Source organism: Thermobia domestica, chromosome 2 (genome assembly GCF_964235325.1).
Source record: "Thermobia domestica chromosome 2, izTheDome1.hap1.1, whole genome shotgun sequence".
In the NCBI taxonomy this organism is placed as follows: Eukaryota; Metazoa; Arthropoda; class Insecta; order Zygentoma; family Lepismatidae; genus Thermobia; species Thermobia domestica.
The window spans coordinates 136,537,205-136,553,564 of record NC_137455.1 but is presented as its reverse complement, the minus strand read 5'-3'; positions in this window follow the sequence as shown (position 1 = coordinate 136,553,564).

The following is a 16,360-nucleotide window of genomic DNA, read 5'->3' as shown; positions in this document are numbered from 1 at the left end:
CGTTAAGCACAGACTTAAGCTTTTATTATTAGAATAGACATTGTGGAAAGAAGTACTGCTTACAGCAAGTTCAGTTTATAAACTTGAAATCCTTTAATCCAGATTCGTTCTGTGTTAGGAAAGTGATATTATATTAGATGCTTCCTACCATTATTGTCTTTGAATTATTACATAGGGACAAGGTCAGCAGTTCGAAAATAGATGCAGTACCCTTATGATAGTCATTTAAAAGAAATGAGCTATTTTAACAGAAGCAGTAAAAACAAACCAGATTCTTTTTTAAGCAGAAGCATAAGAAAAGAGTAACACATAGACAAATGAGATCTTAACCTCATAGCTCACTTTTGCTAAATAAACAATAACAAAGTGGGACACTACACCTGCTTCAGAGTAGAGAAATGTCCAACTTAGACAAGTACGTTTCTCTCTCCTTCGTTTTGATGCTCCAGGAATTACTCTGTGCAGCAAATCAAGCATTTTATGTAATTAAAGAAGAAAATATGTTGAATTCGGAGCCATTCATACAAATATGGTTGACGAGCTCATATTTATGTTCTGTGAAGGAAAGAAGGATGATAAGTGATGTATATATGTCTCTATCACGAAGGATGATAAGTGATGTATATACCATTTTCCCAAGAAAACCAATCACTTTTTCACTGACACAACGTGATATTGTAAGAGGTGGGTTGCTATTGGCCAAGGTGTACGGATTGTGTGAGTTCACGGATCTTCCAAAATCTGTAAATTCCTTCTAATTTTAGTGGTGGTTGTATACATTTTAATATAATCTATCCTCACATTGAATTTAGATTCCCCAAAAAACATTGGACTTTCTGAAATAAATTACAGCGTACTGCCTGGTCATTGGAATAGTAAATGAAATGAAATGCTTGAGTGTTACTTCCCATGCTTACGCCGGCTAGGCTAAAGGAAACGGTGATGATGAGAAATGAGTGAAATGAAGAAAGTGGAAGGAAACAAGAGAACCCGAAGAACACCCACACACACAGTGTTTGTCCATCCAAACCCCACTTTGCGCGAGCTAGGATGGAACCAGGGAACCCACGCACCAGAGTCGACGCTCTAGCACTGAGCCACCGCGGCCCACTATTGGAGTAGTGAAATACACCGAATGAATAAGTGTTCTTGTTGACTCTATGATTAACAAAAAAATATATTGATACTCTGATGTCAAAACCAGTTTGAAAATATTATTATTGTTATTTTAACGTTAACGTCCAATGTTTATACTCCTAATGTAATTAAGACGGTCCTGATGGTAAAGAATGTTGTAGTGAAGAAACCAGGAGAGAACGGATGAACCGCGAGAAAAATTGCGTACCCGGTGTTTGTCCACCACAAAGTCCACTTGGGGTAGGTGGGATTGAACCCGCACACTCGAGACGAGGGATCTACCACTGAGCCACTAGATCTCCACTTGAAGTAATTAAGGGGATGGCAAACTGAGTTTGTTCCCCGGGCACCGGATTGAGAGGGTGCAAAACTGGGCAATTATTTTTCACTACAGCGTTATTCCTTGTCAAATCACCTGTGCTTCAATGTCTCGGATTCTCTTCAAAATTTTTTCACACATGAAATTATGCCAATGAAATTACCAATGAATTTACCAATGAAATTATGCTAAATTATTATTTTTTTCCCGATATTTTGGATGAGAAATGAGCCGGGGACAAATTTTTAAAAAATGTGAATTTTGATTTAATTTCACTTTCCGGCATTCAGCATCATGGAACTAAATTACCATAACTTACTCATTTTTGGAGTTATTGGGCTCATCCAGGTGTCAAATAAAAGCTTACGTCTTGCTCTTTCAGTAGGTCTTAAGTAACCCTGCAAAAGGTCACACTATCAAACATTAATGTGCTTACAAACAAAAAAAAATAGGGTTTCTACAAATTGTGCCATCGCTCAAAAGTTACAACTACGAAATTTTTGAAACTTTTTTTGTACATTCATTTTAACACGTACATGGTATGATTAAAAAATAAACAAGGTGTTTTTTGTAGTTTTGTAATTATTATTTTTTATGTACGGAAATATACAGTTTTAAGTTTTGTTACAAATTGTGTCATTGCTCGTAAGTTACAACTATGAAACTTTTGAAACTTTTTAAATAGAACCATCTTAGCACATACATGAATTGGTTTAAAAATAAAAAGGGTGCTTTTGGTATTTTTGTAATTATTATTATTATTATTATTATTATTATTATTATTATTATTATTATTATTATTATTATTATTATCATTATTATCATTATTATTATTATTGTATTTTACATCTACGGAAATATACAGTTTTAAGTTTTGTTACAAATTGTGTCATTGCTCGTAAATTACAACTGTGAAACTCTTGAAACCCTTATATAGGATAATTTTAGCACATACATATATGATATGGTTAAAAATAAAAAGTGTGATTTTGGTATTTTTGTAATTATTATTTTGGTACGTCAGAGTGCAATTCATGAATCGCTCTGGACCTTCTATATTCTACTGGTCAGAAAATGAAGACTTTTGTTGGATACCTTTTAAAACTATCATCTGGGAAGTTTCTGTTCTATCTCTTACAAGCCAATCAGCCCGGACTTGCGGAACTGAAAGCAAAATTAAAAGAAGACATCATATAATTAATGACAAGAATGAGCTGTGAAAAATAGGACACAACATTTTGTATGTAAATCTATGTAATTCTAAGAAGTATTAGTGGTATGTATGTTTACTGTTTCCATCTATGTACATTAGTCTATTGTTTCTTATTTGTGTTGATAGGGTTTGTAATAATCACTCAACCGCTTACATTGCTAGGCCTATATTTTCCATTCACAAAACCGCAAGATTATTACAAAAAAGGTATCCCTTTTTGTTATTTAATCATACCTAGTAAATGCAAACTAATCCTATAAAAAGTTACAAACATTTGTTAGTTGTAAGAGATGGTACAATTGGGAAAAAAGTTGAAAGTCGTAGTTAAAGTACAAAAATATAATATGATACTAATACCAAAACTACACATTACACCAGTTCTGTTTTTAAACATACCTATTATTTACTAAGATGATTATTTGACAAAGTTTTAAAATGTGACAGTTGTCACTTTAGGGTATTGATGGCCAAAATTTTCCGAAATTGGAAATTTCATTTTTCGACACTTTTCCGTAATCGGAATTTTTCCGAATTCCGATTTTTTTCCGATTTTACTTTCCAGAATCCGGATGTAAAGATTCCGGAATTGGCCATCACTACTTCAGAGGAAAAGCATAATCCGTTAACAACAGTTAATCTGTATATTTCTGTACATTTAAACAGAAATAATAATAATAATAATAATAATAATAATAATAATAATAATAATAATAATAATAATAATAATAATAATAATAATAATAATCGCAAGAATACCAAAAGCACACTTTTAATTTTGTAACCATATCATGTATGTGCTAAGATAATTCTATTAAAAAGTTTCAAAAGTTTCATAGTTGTAACTTACGAGCAATGACAATTTGTAACAAAACTTAAAACTGTATATTTCCGTACATAAAAGATAATAATTATAAAAATACAAGAAACCTCTTTATTTTTTAACCATACTAGTACGTGTTAAGATGAACGTACAAAAAAACTCAAAAGTTTCATAGTTGTAACTTTTGACCAACGATACAATTTGTAAAAAAAAAAAAAAAAAAAAAAAAAAAAAAATGCTTTATATGCCCATTAATGTTTGACAGTGTAACTTTTTGCAAGGCTACTTAGGATCTGCTAAAAGAGCAAAAATTAAAGTTTTGTTTGACACTTAGATGAACCCAATAACTTCAAAAACGAGGAAGTTATGGTAATTGTAGTTCCATGATGCTGAGTGCTGAAAAGTGAAATTGAAGCAAAATTCACATTTTTCAAAAATTTCTCTCTGGTCCATTTCTCATCCAAAAAATTGGAAACAATTAATTTAGTATAATTTCATTAGTATTAACGTATGAAAACATTTTGAAGTGAATCTGAGACATTTAAGAACGGTCACGTTTTAAAATTAGGTGATTTGACATGAAATGACCGTACAAGGCAAGGCAAGGGATATTAGCAAACTAAAGATCATAAAAAATTACCTCAGAAACTTACCAGGGCAACAACGCCTTACCAACATTAGGACCATATCCATAGAGCAAAAGTAAGCTTCAAAGCTATATTTTGAGGACATTGTAAAATCCTTTCCAGCCAAAAGAGCCCGCAAAGTTAAATTTTAGTTCCAGTTTTATTTTTATTTTTTAAAGTTAAATCGATTTAAAAGATTTTCAAAAGTCGGAGTGTAGTAATACTCGAGACAACAGCTTGACTGTTGTCATAATTAAATATTCTGTTCTAAGGAAACAGACTGTTGATTTGTTCTACACATGCACACATCGCGATAATTCCAAAAACATTGTGACTTGCAGTTACTATGATAAGACTATAAGAATATGTCAAGCATGCTACTCTCAGATTGTGTGGCAATCAAATGCTAATTAGTTTGGTGTTTTATCTTGACTAAACGTAAATTATGTACTGCAAGTTTGAAATTAACAGGTTGACTGCCATGAGTATCATATGTGGTGCTCACCTTATTTATCTGTGGGGCCATGAGCACCATATATCACAAATTATCACAAATTAGTAAACTATCGAAGTTCTTGAGCATCATGTATGATACTCATTGTCACAAATTACTGTGAGGTAATGAGCATCACATATGGTACTTGGCTCCAAAACCATACCTAACCTAACCTAACCTAACCTATGTATGATACTCATTGTCACAAATTACTGTGAGGTAATGAGCATCACATATGGTACTTGGCTCCCACTGGTACATTTTCAGCAGAAAAAAAATATCGCGACAAAAATGTGATATATCTATCCATAGTCGAACCAAAGGTCAGAAGTAATTTGTGGCCTCCTGGGACCAGTACCCTCAATTCACGTTAGCAAGTTTTGGTTTGGTTGATCAGGGGGGGGGGGGGAGCTAAGGCGAGTTCTTGCGCAAGGCGAAAACTAGCCTAGTTGCGTTGCTGCTTGAAGTGTAATAAATTACACTTACTAATGCTGGTTCTACGTCACATGATTACATGTCTGACGTATACATAATTATGTTTCGTAAAACATTACGCTTCTCATCCTTTGTAAATTAGACTCTAATATTGTAAATTTTCTCCAAAAATCTTAATCTGCACCAAAGAAAAAGAATGACCTTAGCATAATTCCCAAATGTCTATGGAGGTAATGGAGCGCATACAGGAGTATACAACTTATACCAATCTAACATTTTTATAGTTCAATTTATACTCAACTTAAAGTTTCGAAAGAATGAACGTATATGAAATGGATACATGAAATATTTTTGAAAAGTGTCGAACGTATACCAAGCGAAATTCTATACTACATCACAGCAACTGCCCTCCCGGTGTTATTGATTCTCTTATTTTATGGTTTATTTCAACAAAAGTGAAAGTTACTGGTGAAATTTGTTGGACATTTTTGCAATATTTTTTTATAAAATTTGGGTCATTATGTTTTCATTATAGAAGAGATTTCTGTACTCATCATACTCCAGTCGAAGTTACAACATGGATTGAATCCACTACGTTTTCTAACTTACTTCCTGTTGTTGCGTTTTGTAAAGTAATAGCAGCAAAAGAAGATACAGCTCTTCAACATATATCCGTGATTATTTGTCAAGAAAACGGGACGCAGTAACTTTCCTCACGAATGCGCATCGTACGAAAACAAATCCGAGAAATATTGAAGACGCTATTGTAGCGCGTTCTTGCAAGCAAGGTTACACATTTGACTAAAATTTCATGCTTAACTGATTACTTCAAAATGGTTAGCATTTCTGATCTCCTGATCTAAATCCTTGTAATTTCTGGATTTGAGTTCAGGGTTTGTCGTGGATGATTCATTCATATGCTGATCTCAAAGGGAATATATTCAGATCTGTATAAAAGCTAATCACAGAAATGCTTCGTAAGACAGCGCAGAAAAGTTGTTTTGTATTACTAAAATGCCCTTGACTTAGACGAACGATACTTCGAGAATATTTTGATTGATTGATTAACCATATACGGTGATGAAAAGAGACGCGAAAACTCCAAATTAATCAACCAATCAAAATGTTCTCAAAGAACATTGACTTGAACATTCAGCTTAAAATGAGATTCAAACCACATGAGCTTCTACCAAAAACTGTACTCGGGTCTCAAAACACAAAGGCGCGTATGGTAATCATATAACCGTAATCGTGCTCCCAAAGGCGCATTTTAGCTTAACAGATATGGGTAAATAAACAAACAACCAAGTCACAATGTAGGTTTATACATTGTAAAATATGTCAACAGCCATAAAACTATTTATTATTTTCTTCTCCCGTTTCCTCAGCAACATTCACATAAAGTTTCATATTTATGAAATAGCACGTGTATGTATATGACTTCCCTCAAGATCCGGGACTGATTATAACCACACTGTAGATCTTGGCATTCTTTATATTCCCTGTATGTTCCTTAGAAGTAAACTGCTACTTTGCTGAATTTCATAAAATCTATGAAGGTCAGAAATTGACAATATTTATTTATTTTACTTTTATTTATGTAAGCCAACTAGTTCCTTTTAAGATACTTTTTCTATTTTAGGTAAGGGATTATATTTGTGAAGTTTCTTTCATCATCTTTTTGGAATAAAGGGTCCAATACATTTGAATCAAAATTTTTCTTGTACGCCTTATATCTGGATAACTGCGTACAGTGTAGTCAAACCCAAACTATCATTTAACTCAGTATGATGTGCTTATTCCATAGAAAATACGAAAACTCGATTTAGGGGCCGTTCAAAAATGTTGTACACCTTAATCCGATAATTAATTATTGCCCAAGGTCGTAATCTTTTGATGTATTTTTTGGAATCATTCCTAAAATTCTTGTTGTTTATTTCATCATACTTGGCTTCATATCAAAATAATTTAACCCCAGCCATTAGAGGGTTATGCCCTATCTTTGGAAATTTAAGGTAAAATTGTTGTCTTTGGAGTACAGTTGTAGAAATATGCACTCTTCTGATCATTTTATTTTCTTGGTCATCTATGTAGCAATGACTAGTGATATATTACATACACATTCTACAAAGTTGCTGTAAATAGCTACTATAAGAAAACCAACTGAAACAGAAACAAAATTTAAATGTACACGTGTCAACCAGACAGAAAAAAAAAAAAAGCCTCAAAGTTCCAAGACGAAACAGTATCCAAGTTTTCAATTGCTACTGGTATTTTACTTAATTTAATTAAAACAAAACATCTTTTCATTAGATAAATGTTTTTGTGTTTCTAATATTCATTTCGTAGCAGAACAAAATTAGAGAACTGCTGTATATTTGTGCCACTAATATTTGTTTTAACAAACTAATGTTTTTAATATTTTCTTAAGTAATGCACAAAAAATGAACATTAACAAATAACTTATTTTGCTACGGATATAAGATTAATACTATTTTAGTAGTATTGTTAACTTCAATTCACTTTACTTAATGTTTTCCTATTTTCTTATTTTTTAATTGCTCAACACGACCACGCAGAACTAACGTATTCTTGAGAGCGTTAGAAAGCAAATCACGGACACCAGGCGTGCAGTTTATCTTGTATGCTGATTAACCTAACGACTTAAATTTGAGGTTGAAATTAAAATATAATGATGTCTGAGGCTGAACGCGAGCCTCATGTCAAGTAATTGAGCCCTCTTTAGTGCCGTCACGTTTCAATTACCAGAGGATGCCAATAGAAGCTTAATTCGCTCCTTCTCTTCATCTAAATCTTCTTAACAAAAGGGGGTCGCCCTTCTTCATTATCATTTCCTCTTTCGTGCACTTTTTTTAAAAAATTGTGTTTTACGCTTAGAAGTTTCCTTTATTAGCTAATTATTATGTTACATCTGAGAAATCGCAAGTAAACAAGTGTTTCAATTACTTTTTGTATTCATTTTTAAAATAAAATAACATGAGTACCAACCACAGTGATATTATGTTTCTTCTGTAGATATAACAGGATTACTTTTTATCAGTTGCAAGTAATATGTATACAAGTACAGTGTGTCTATAACAATACTATCATTATTAAACAAAAAATGAAATTCTTCAGGTTCCCCTTCCACTCATGTGTCTTATAGGAGTAACAACATTGATAGCTAAGGAAAGTGAATAGTTATGAAAACATTGGTAGAATGAGAATGTAGAAGCAAACGGGAGAATTCAAGGAAAAACTCAGCTACACTATGTTGTCTACCAAAAGCTTATATTGCTTGGGATCGAACCAAGAAACCCTCACACTAAAAGTGAGAACTCTGCCACTGAGCAACTGTATCTCGCGTTTTTACAAATTATGAATTCTCTAGCGTCGAAAGAATTACCACTTCAACGTTTCAATATGTTTCCAACATATCAAACTAGTGAAACATATCTTGCTTGATACATTGCTCACTGAGAAAGAAAATGTGACTTATTAACGAGTATTACGTAGATATGTACTTCCTTCTAACTAAATAAAGCATCTGAGAGTTGGGCAAAGTTTCTGTGTTACGTGGTACCGTAGTCTCCATCGGCGCCGATCCTGGGGGACTGCCGAAGCCCTCCCCGCCAAAGTTAATTGGACTCCTCAGAATTTGGTTTACTATATTTGCTCGAAAATTTGCTTGCTTATATGACAACGAAACACACATACCTGAAGCTCCTTACCCCATGTTATACAGAAGTCTGCGCAGCTCATAGCCTCCAAGTTCGATCAGAGAAATGGGTGAAAAAAATAAAAGGATTTGAGCTGATTTTGAATTATGTAAATGGCAGCAGGATAATCGTCATTAAAACAGTGTAAAAATAAAATGATTGCAAAAATAAGTGAATATTCTAATGTGCATGAACCATTAATTAAGTCGTTGTGGGAACTAAGATGTTCATTCACAACTAGATGGATAGGAACAATAACGTTCAAAAATCAACTTGAGCCTAAAGAAGAAAGTCTTGTTAACTAAATAGAAGCTCAAAACGAACAATTAACCAGAAAAATAAGTTATCCTTTCACCTCTCGCTCTATTGTGACATAATATTACAAGCAGCAGCAGCCAATCAGAGTCTCGTTTCAATGTGACCAATATCAATTCATATTTTGAAAACTCGTATTAATCCCTACATATATTATTCTAATATGTGGGCATTACTTTCCAATAGAGATGCAAAAAAGCCGGCTTTTTTGAATCGATGGTTTTTTTCACATAAAAAGCCGGGTTTTTTGGAAAAAAACCGAGAATTTTGGAAATTTTGGCTTTTTTCATTTTCATGATTTTTCTATCCAAATAGCTTTCTTATAGTATATTCTATAGTTAGATAAGATTTCCACGACCTGAATGCCATATTTAGCTCTGTAATTCACCATCAAGATGGATGGAGCACATATTTTACGAATTAAAGCTAACATGAAGAATGTAGTATTTGAGGGCAATTTTACAGGTTATTTAACTTTATTTTAACTTTTGAGTTATCGACATTTTTTTTCCTTCTCAAGATCATTTTAGTTTGTCATCCGTGTTTCATTTCTAAGAGCTTAGTACTCCAGCTTCTAGCACGAAAGTTAAACTTACGTTTTTCTATATATCCGTCAAAGCATACGTTTTTCAATATGTCCGTCAAACCGTATTTCCACATTTCTGTTATACTGTAGTTGTGCAATGATTTAGCAATAATTTTCCAGATACAACCTTGAATACCAATTTATACAAATAATCAATAGCGGATTTAGAAAAGTACTTTGGGAGGGGTTTCTCTGATTGTTTCGTTTTCTAAAAAGTCCTAATTTTATTTGGGGGGTGCTTGAAGTTTATGAGTACAGGCATAACTAATATTTCGTTTCGTTTATATGTTTAACAATAATCTTCCGGATACAACCTTGAAGATCATTTTATACTGAGAATCAGTGGCGAATTTAAAAAAGTGTTTTGGGAGGGGTTTTCTTACTACTAATGTTTAGTTTTTCTAAATATTCGTAATTTTTATTTGACGGGAGCTTAAAGTTTATGAGTAAAGGCATAACTAATAGTTATTTCGTTCGTTTTAGACATTCCACAACTTTGGAGAACAGGCTTCAGTCCGAAAGACCGATCCTCTAACCTTCGCAAAACCGTCACTGCTGGTAATTAGTAATAATAACGATTTAAAAACAATAAGAAAGGAAGTCGGCCAACTCTTACACTCCTAGTCGGCCAGTACACGCACTATTTCTACTAGGTGGAATGAAGGAAGGCTTTGTCAGAATGGTCGAATGCTGGGTTGAATCCCGGACTTCCCGATAGAAGCGCAAAAGCCAACCACTCAGTCACGTTTGTTGAGCAGTTGTATTTAGCTTAACTTAAATATGTTCCGTAGTCTTTTTTTTTTGTTCCGTAATGATATGTTGAATCCCTCTTGTTAAAAATTCAGAAAACTTGAGGACTGGGTAAACCGTGATGGTGGTCAAGGGCGCCCATGTTGTGGTTTCCAAGGAGGGGAAGTATAAGCGACGTTTCAAAAATAGTTTCAAATTTTGCTGTAACTAATGTAAAAATCCTATTGGATTTTCAATATTCTGAAGTACATTTTCCTCTGGGGGGGCAAGCGCCCCCTTAACCCCCCTGATGGGCGCCCTTGATGGTGGTTATAAAAAACTTGATTGTAGAATTTCAAGAATATACAGAACCATGTGTAGCCTTTAATTGTATCATACAAATCTAAGTATTTCTCTTATGTTTTATTTTAATTTTATTTTGTTTCAAAAAGAGGGTATGGAATATTTTGAAGTAAAAATACTACATACAATTTTGCTAGTTATTTGTGTATTTTTTGAAAGAAGTTTTTACTCTTAGGGTTGGCTCGTTTACACCAGCTGTTTTTTTTTTAAATAACTGGTTTAAACTAAAAAAATTAAAAGAACAAAAATGTGAATCGTGTGAACTTCATAGTGACGTTTCACATGTCAAACCATCTGCATTAGTCTTATTTCCTTTTCACCTTTTAATCAAGGTGTCCCATGTTCAATTCTCGGTCGAACCACAACCCTTCTTTCATGTGTAAACCAAGTACTCTTTCGGATGTCACTTTAAGAGAAAGTCTTCTCCTTGATAACCTCGGTATTACGTAAGGATGTTAAGCCTAAACATACAAAACGAAACCAAATTATATATTTCTGCATGCCTGTTGTTTTATAAAGAAGCGAAGGTTGCTTAAATATATTGATTAAAATTGGTAAAATTTATCGATTGCCTACTTAGCTTCCAACATTAGCTTGGATTGGACTTGCAATGATACCTACATACTAAATTTGTAATTTAATACCTCAGTTTTAGAAAAATAAACACACTGCTGAACAAGACTGCACTTATTTAATATAAAAACACATTTACACGTGACGTTTCGATCTTCTATCCAAGATCCTCATCAGACGTACACTCACGTCTGATGAGGATCTTGGATAGAAGATCGAAACGTCAGGTGTAAATGTGTTTTTATATTAAATAAGTGCAGTCTTGTTCAGCAGTGTGTTTATTTTTCTGATTTTATTCGCAAAACGTTGACTATGATTGTGTGTCACTCAGTTTTAGCGTACTGATTATAATACGTTGACCTTTAAATTTTACATGCAAATTAAATTTTACAGGATTTTCCCGTTATTGTTTTACATTTAAAAGAATGATGGGATTTTCCCGATGGCTAGGGCGGGAGTTTCTCAATTTAAGAAATTTACTGACCGGACTTCTTTAAGCTTATGGGACGTCTTCCAGCATAACCCCGTTGTTGAATAATAACACCAAGGCGAAACAAACTTATTTCTGTCAATATGTAATACAAATACATAAAGCAAAATATCTAAATCAAAAAACCTGGTTTAAACCCCAAATAAGTCTGGTTTAAACTGCCCCCCCAAAACGGGTTTTTGGCATTTTCAGAAACAACCATGGTTCTTGCCAACTCTGCTTACTTTTGTATATAGGAGGTTAAAATGTGTTTATTATATACATTGGTTAATCCTTTGGAATTCATAATGTAAAAATGTTGAAGTAAAATTGTTTAAAATATCTTTTCGAAATTCATGGTTTTCTTTCGAGGTTTTATATTATTATCGGCATCAACCACTAATTAAATGACTTTCTGTGTTATAGAGAAGCGAAACAAAGTCTGCTTTATCGATTTAAAACAGAATTTTGAAAAAAGCCCAAAATTTCCCAAGCAAAAAAGCAAAGCAGAAAAAACCGAGTTTTTTTCCAAAAAAGCCGGTTTTTTTCCGAGCCCTTGCATCTCTACTTTCCAACAATATCATAAATAGTTAGTAATTGATGTTGAGAATTAGTATTAGTTTTCATGTTTTGCACAAGCAGAACTTCAAGCAGTATACTTGACAGTTTTATCTAGTAAAGAACAACATGTTATATTTCTTCATCATTTATTACGAAAATAGTTTTGTTAGCTTCTGTCTTTTTCTAACATTTATACGAGTAGAATCTCTGCCACCTGCTGATCCTTTGTTTATTATGATCCTCTTCGTCGCACATTATATTTCGTCCCTTGTAATCAGGTATACACATTTTATGTCCAGTAGCGTCATTTCAGATTTCGCTTGGGGGGGGGGGGCAAGACCCCTTGATATAAGTAAAATTTCGCGTTTTTCACTGACTTACTACTATTCTATTGATAAAAACTATACACATCTCAAACTCAGGGGGGGCAAATGTCCCTCCCTGCCCCCCTAAATGACGCCCCTGTTTATGTCACATCGTATTATCCTTCATAAGAGTCAGGAGCGCACCCATTTGTACACTTTCATAACATAACTGAACTTGCTAAACAAAAAACAAAAAAAAAAATGATTGATTTAACCTAAAGATTTGATTTTACATCTCATTTGTATTCTTTCTTTCCTTATAAAAATAATTTAGTCCTATCTGATTTTGTGAGAATGTAGGTAGCAGCATTTAACAATCACTTATCGTCTTTTCGGGTACAGACGTAATGAACCACCACCCCAATAAGAAAAAAAAAAACTTCAGACAGCTTCCCACAAAAATTGTGGGTGCGCGTCTAATAAGAATCATGTCTGTTTGATAAGAAAGAAAATGTGTTTGTGTAAGTAGTTGTTTGGCAACTGTATCTAACACAACACCAATGATGTCTTTCTAAAATGATTCCTTATTTAATGGTTGATTTAACGATTATCATTCTAAGGCTTTAATCCACAGTGCACGAAGCTGAAGTAGAACCAGGCATCAGTCAAAATTTAACAAAATTGGGCGACATAAAGCCATTGCATTGAACAAAAACAGTCCATTTTTACTGGGTAGGGTTCACATGATCCTTCAAATTGGGCAGTGACGCGACCAGTAAGTGTCACCATAGGATCCACTTAAAACTATGATATTGCGGCCCACAGTATCACAGAAACGACACTATGTTTCACGATTGAGCAGTGGTCATCCGCCTCACAAACACAGTCCGTTGTTTGAGAAAAGATGAGCGATGACTTGTTCGACCATATTATATGATAAGTCCATGTTGGCGACACTATTGATGTCATGCTAAAGCGTAATGGGTCCCTTATCAGGAGTTTCGCCGTTTAACCCAGCTCCGTACGTCTGCGTCATGAAACGGCCGGACTGCACTTGCCGATTCGAGCTCTCAGAGATGCTCCTTGAGTTCGTACAAGTAAGTTTTTCCAGTAAGTTTTGTAGTTCATCATCATCTTGGACACGGTCCCTCACGATACGCTCAACATACTTGCTACTTTCGTCACTCTTGCAACACATAATCAAGTGCCAACAATTTTCCCTACTTGGAAATAATACAGATCTCTCATTTTACAATTTTACCGGCTGCACAATTCACTCCTCATGTAGTACGAAGGTAGGTCCAACACATCACCGCCAACAGTCTGGCGCTGGGATAGCCGCCCAATCGTTGCCAAACCAACTCCTGACATCTGACGCTTTTCGCACTTTAGATGCTTCAATTAAATTGATAATCTATAATTGAAGCAAGCAATAACGACGCGCTCCTAGCGTTCAAGTTGATTGTCATTTGTGTATCTATCCGTACGTCCATTCCACAGTAACGCTCATAAAACTCACCCGAATTTAACGATACTTGATGTGTGACTTCCTTCAACATATATAAATAACCGTATTGTTTGAGGTTATTACCCACAAACACTAGGGGTAAAATCAACCCCAAGTTGCAAGTTTGAACGTTTGCATACAAAATAATTTTGTAGGATATAATCTAAACAAAAATATTCGCTTTCGACAAAACGTATTGTACAGTTTCGAGCTGAAAATATGTTGTTTAATGTGTATCGCTTATTTACTGCTTATTTTATTTATTTATTGTTATTTATTTATTGACTTGTTAGTTTAAGGGCATTCGCAGACTACGAGACTTCGTGTATCGAAGACGCAGGACAATTTTTTTCTGTCGCAGGAAAATGAATTTCCTTTGTTACAATGGATGTGGCACGGGACCTTCGCACACTATAGTACGACAAACGTGACATTGTTGCGCGCTTGTCGTGGGAACCTGCCATCTGCGAAAGCTAAAACCTTCGCATACTACGCGACTTCGTCTGACGAAGACACGCGACAGCGCTGCAATTTATCTTTTCAGAAACTAGATATTTATTCTGAAAGATGAGCTCAATAGAAGCTTTCGATACAGATGATTTCATTGCGGAAATTCAGGCAAAACCTAGTCTATGGAACTCCAGCAGGGATTCCTATAGCAACAGAATTGAAAAGACGAAGCATGAAAAAAAATTGTGTTGTGCATTCCATAGTGGATGCATGGATATGCCATCGAAAGAGAACAATCATATCGGTAAGTACAGTGGATGTTGCCATTTGGTTCTTTTTTTCCTTTTTGCAAAATTCGATACCAAGTCAATGATCTGTTTGGTGGAAATTGCAACATAAAACTACATTGTTTATCGCCTCACTTTACTATTTCAAATTAGACTCTAAAAATAGCACTAATGACCAGATATTCCGTAGCACACTATAATGAAATTTATAACGAGAGACCGCTAGGCATGAAAGTAATACCTCATGTAGTCAGTGGTGGAGTTAGCAATATACTGACTAGGTCCCGGATTTAGTCCGCGGCTCAAGTGGGACTGCCAACTCCAGGCTACATACTTACTCCTTATAGATCTGCTTGCACTTTGTCGGTAAAGAATATAACAGATTGCTTAGTATTACGGCAATTGCATACAAACTATATAAAGTGCATTGTCCCCTTCTTCTGGCTAAAAAAGTGTCACATTCCCGCGACACGTAAAGTAAAATCTAGAATCTGTCGCGTCGTGGGTGTGTGTCGAATATTAGCGACGCGACCTCACAGCCTCTCGCGCATTTTCGACACACGAAGTCGCATAGTCTGCGAAGGGCCTAAAGTGATTGTTGAATTACAGACGAAGATTCACAGTATTAAAGCTCCACCAGCTTTGATTAATTATTTCTTAAATTGCCGTGTAAAGGTAAAGTACCGGAATTTCTTCAGTTCAATTGTTTAAATTGTGAAGCTGCAAAGAACTAATAATCATGCCACTAGTTAAAAAAAATGTCCAGGTGTGGTTAAATTTGCGCTAGTTCTACTAATTTGAAGATACTGAATCCAATGGAATAATTTTGAGGTCTTTGAGGTTCCGCCTATACCACAGTAAAGGTTCTCACGATTCGATACGTTTCCAATTGCTCTTTTTATAGTCCTAATTTGAAGAACTTTAATTTGAATAGAACTGTTTTTGAAACCTATCCGTCCTTGGAATAACAAGGAAAATTGCCTCAAAATTGGCATATTTATATTCTAAATTCGAGATAAGTTTTCTAGATGACGTGCATAATTTAAAAGAATAACATCGGACTCAACGTCCTCAGGTAAATATTAAGAGCGTAATTAGAAATGCATCCAAGTGTAGGCACTTTCTATTAGAAGCACGATCGTAAATTCTTTATGAACATTTGCAGTAAATGGCCACAGAACCCGTTACAGTTTGAAGAAAAAAACACGGCGTCATTCAGGAGGCGCAGTGGTGGACAATTTCTCCCACTGAGTTCGACAAACACCTACTTTTTAATTAATTGTATATCATCATACTAATAGAAAACATGAAGGTCTTATTTCGGTGGAGTGTCCCGCTTCTCCCTAACAAAACCGGAAATGAAGCTACTGAAACGCAGAAACCTGCTGTGAATCAAGTATAATGATATTTAATATAAAAGAATTGAAAGTATCAATGCTTTGTATACGAT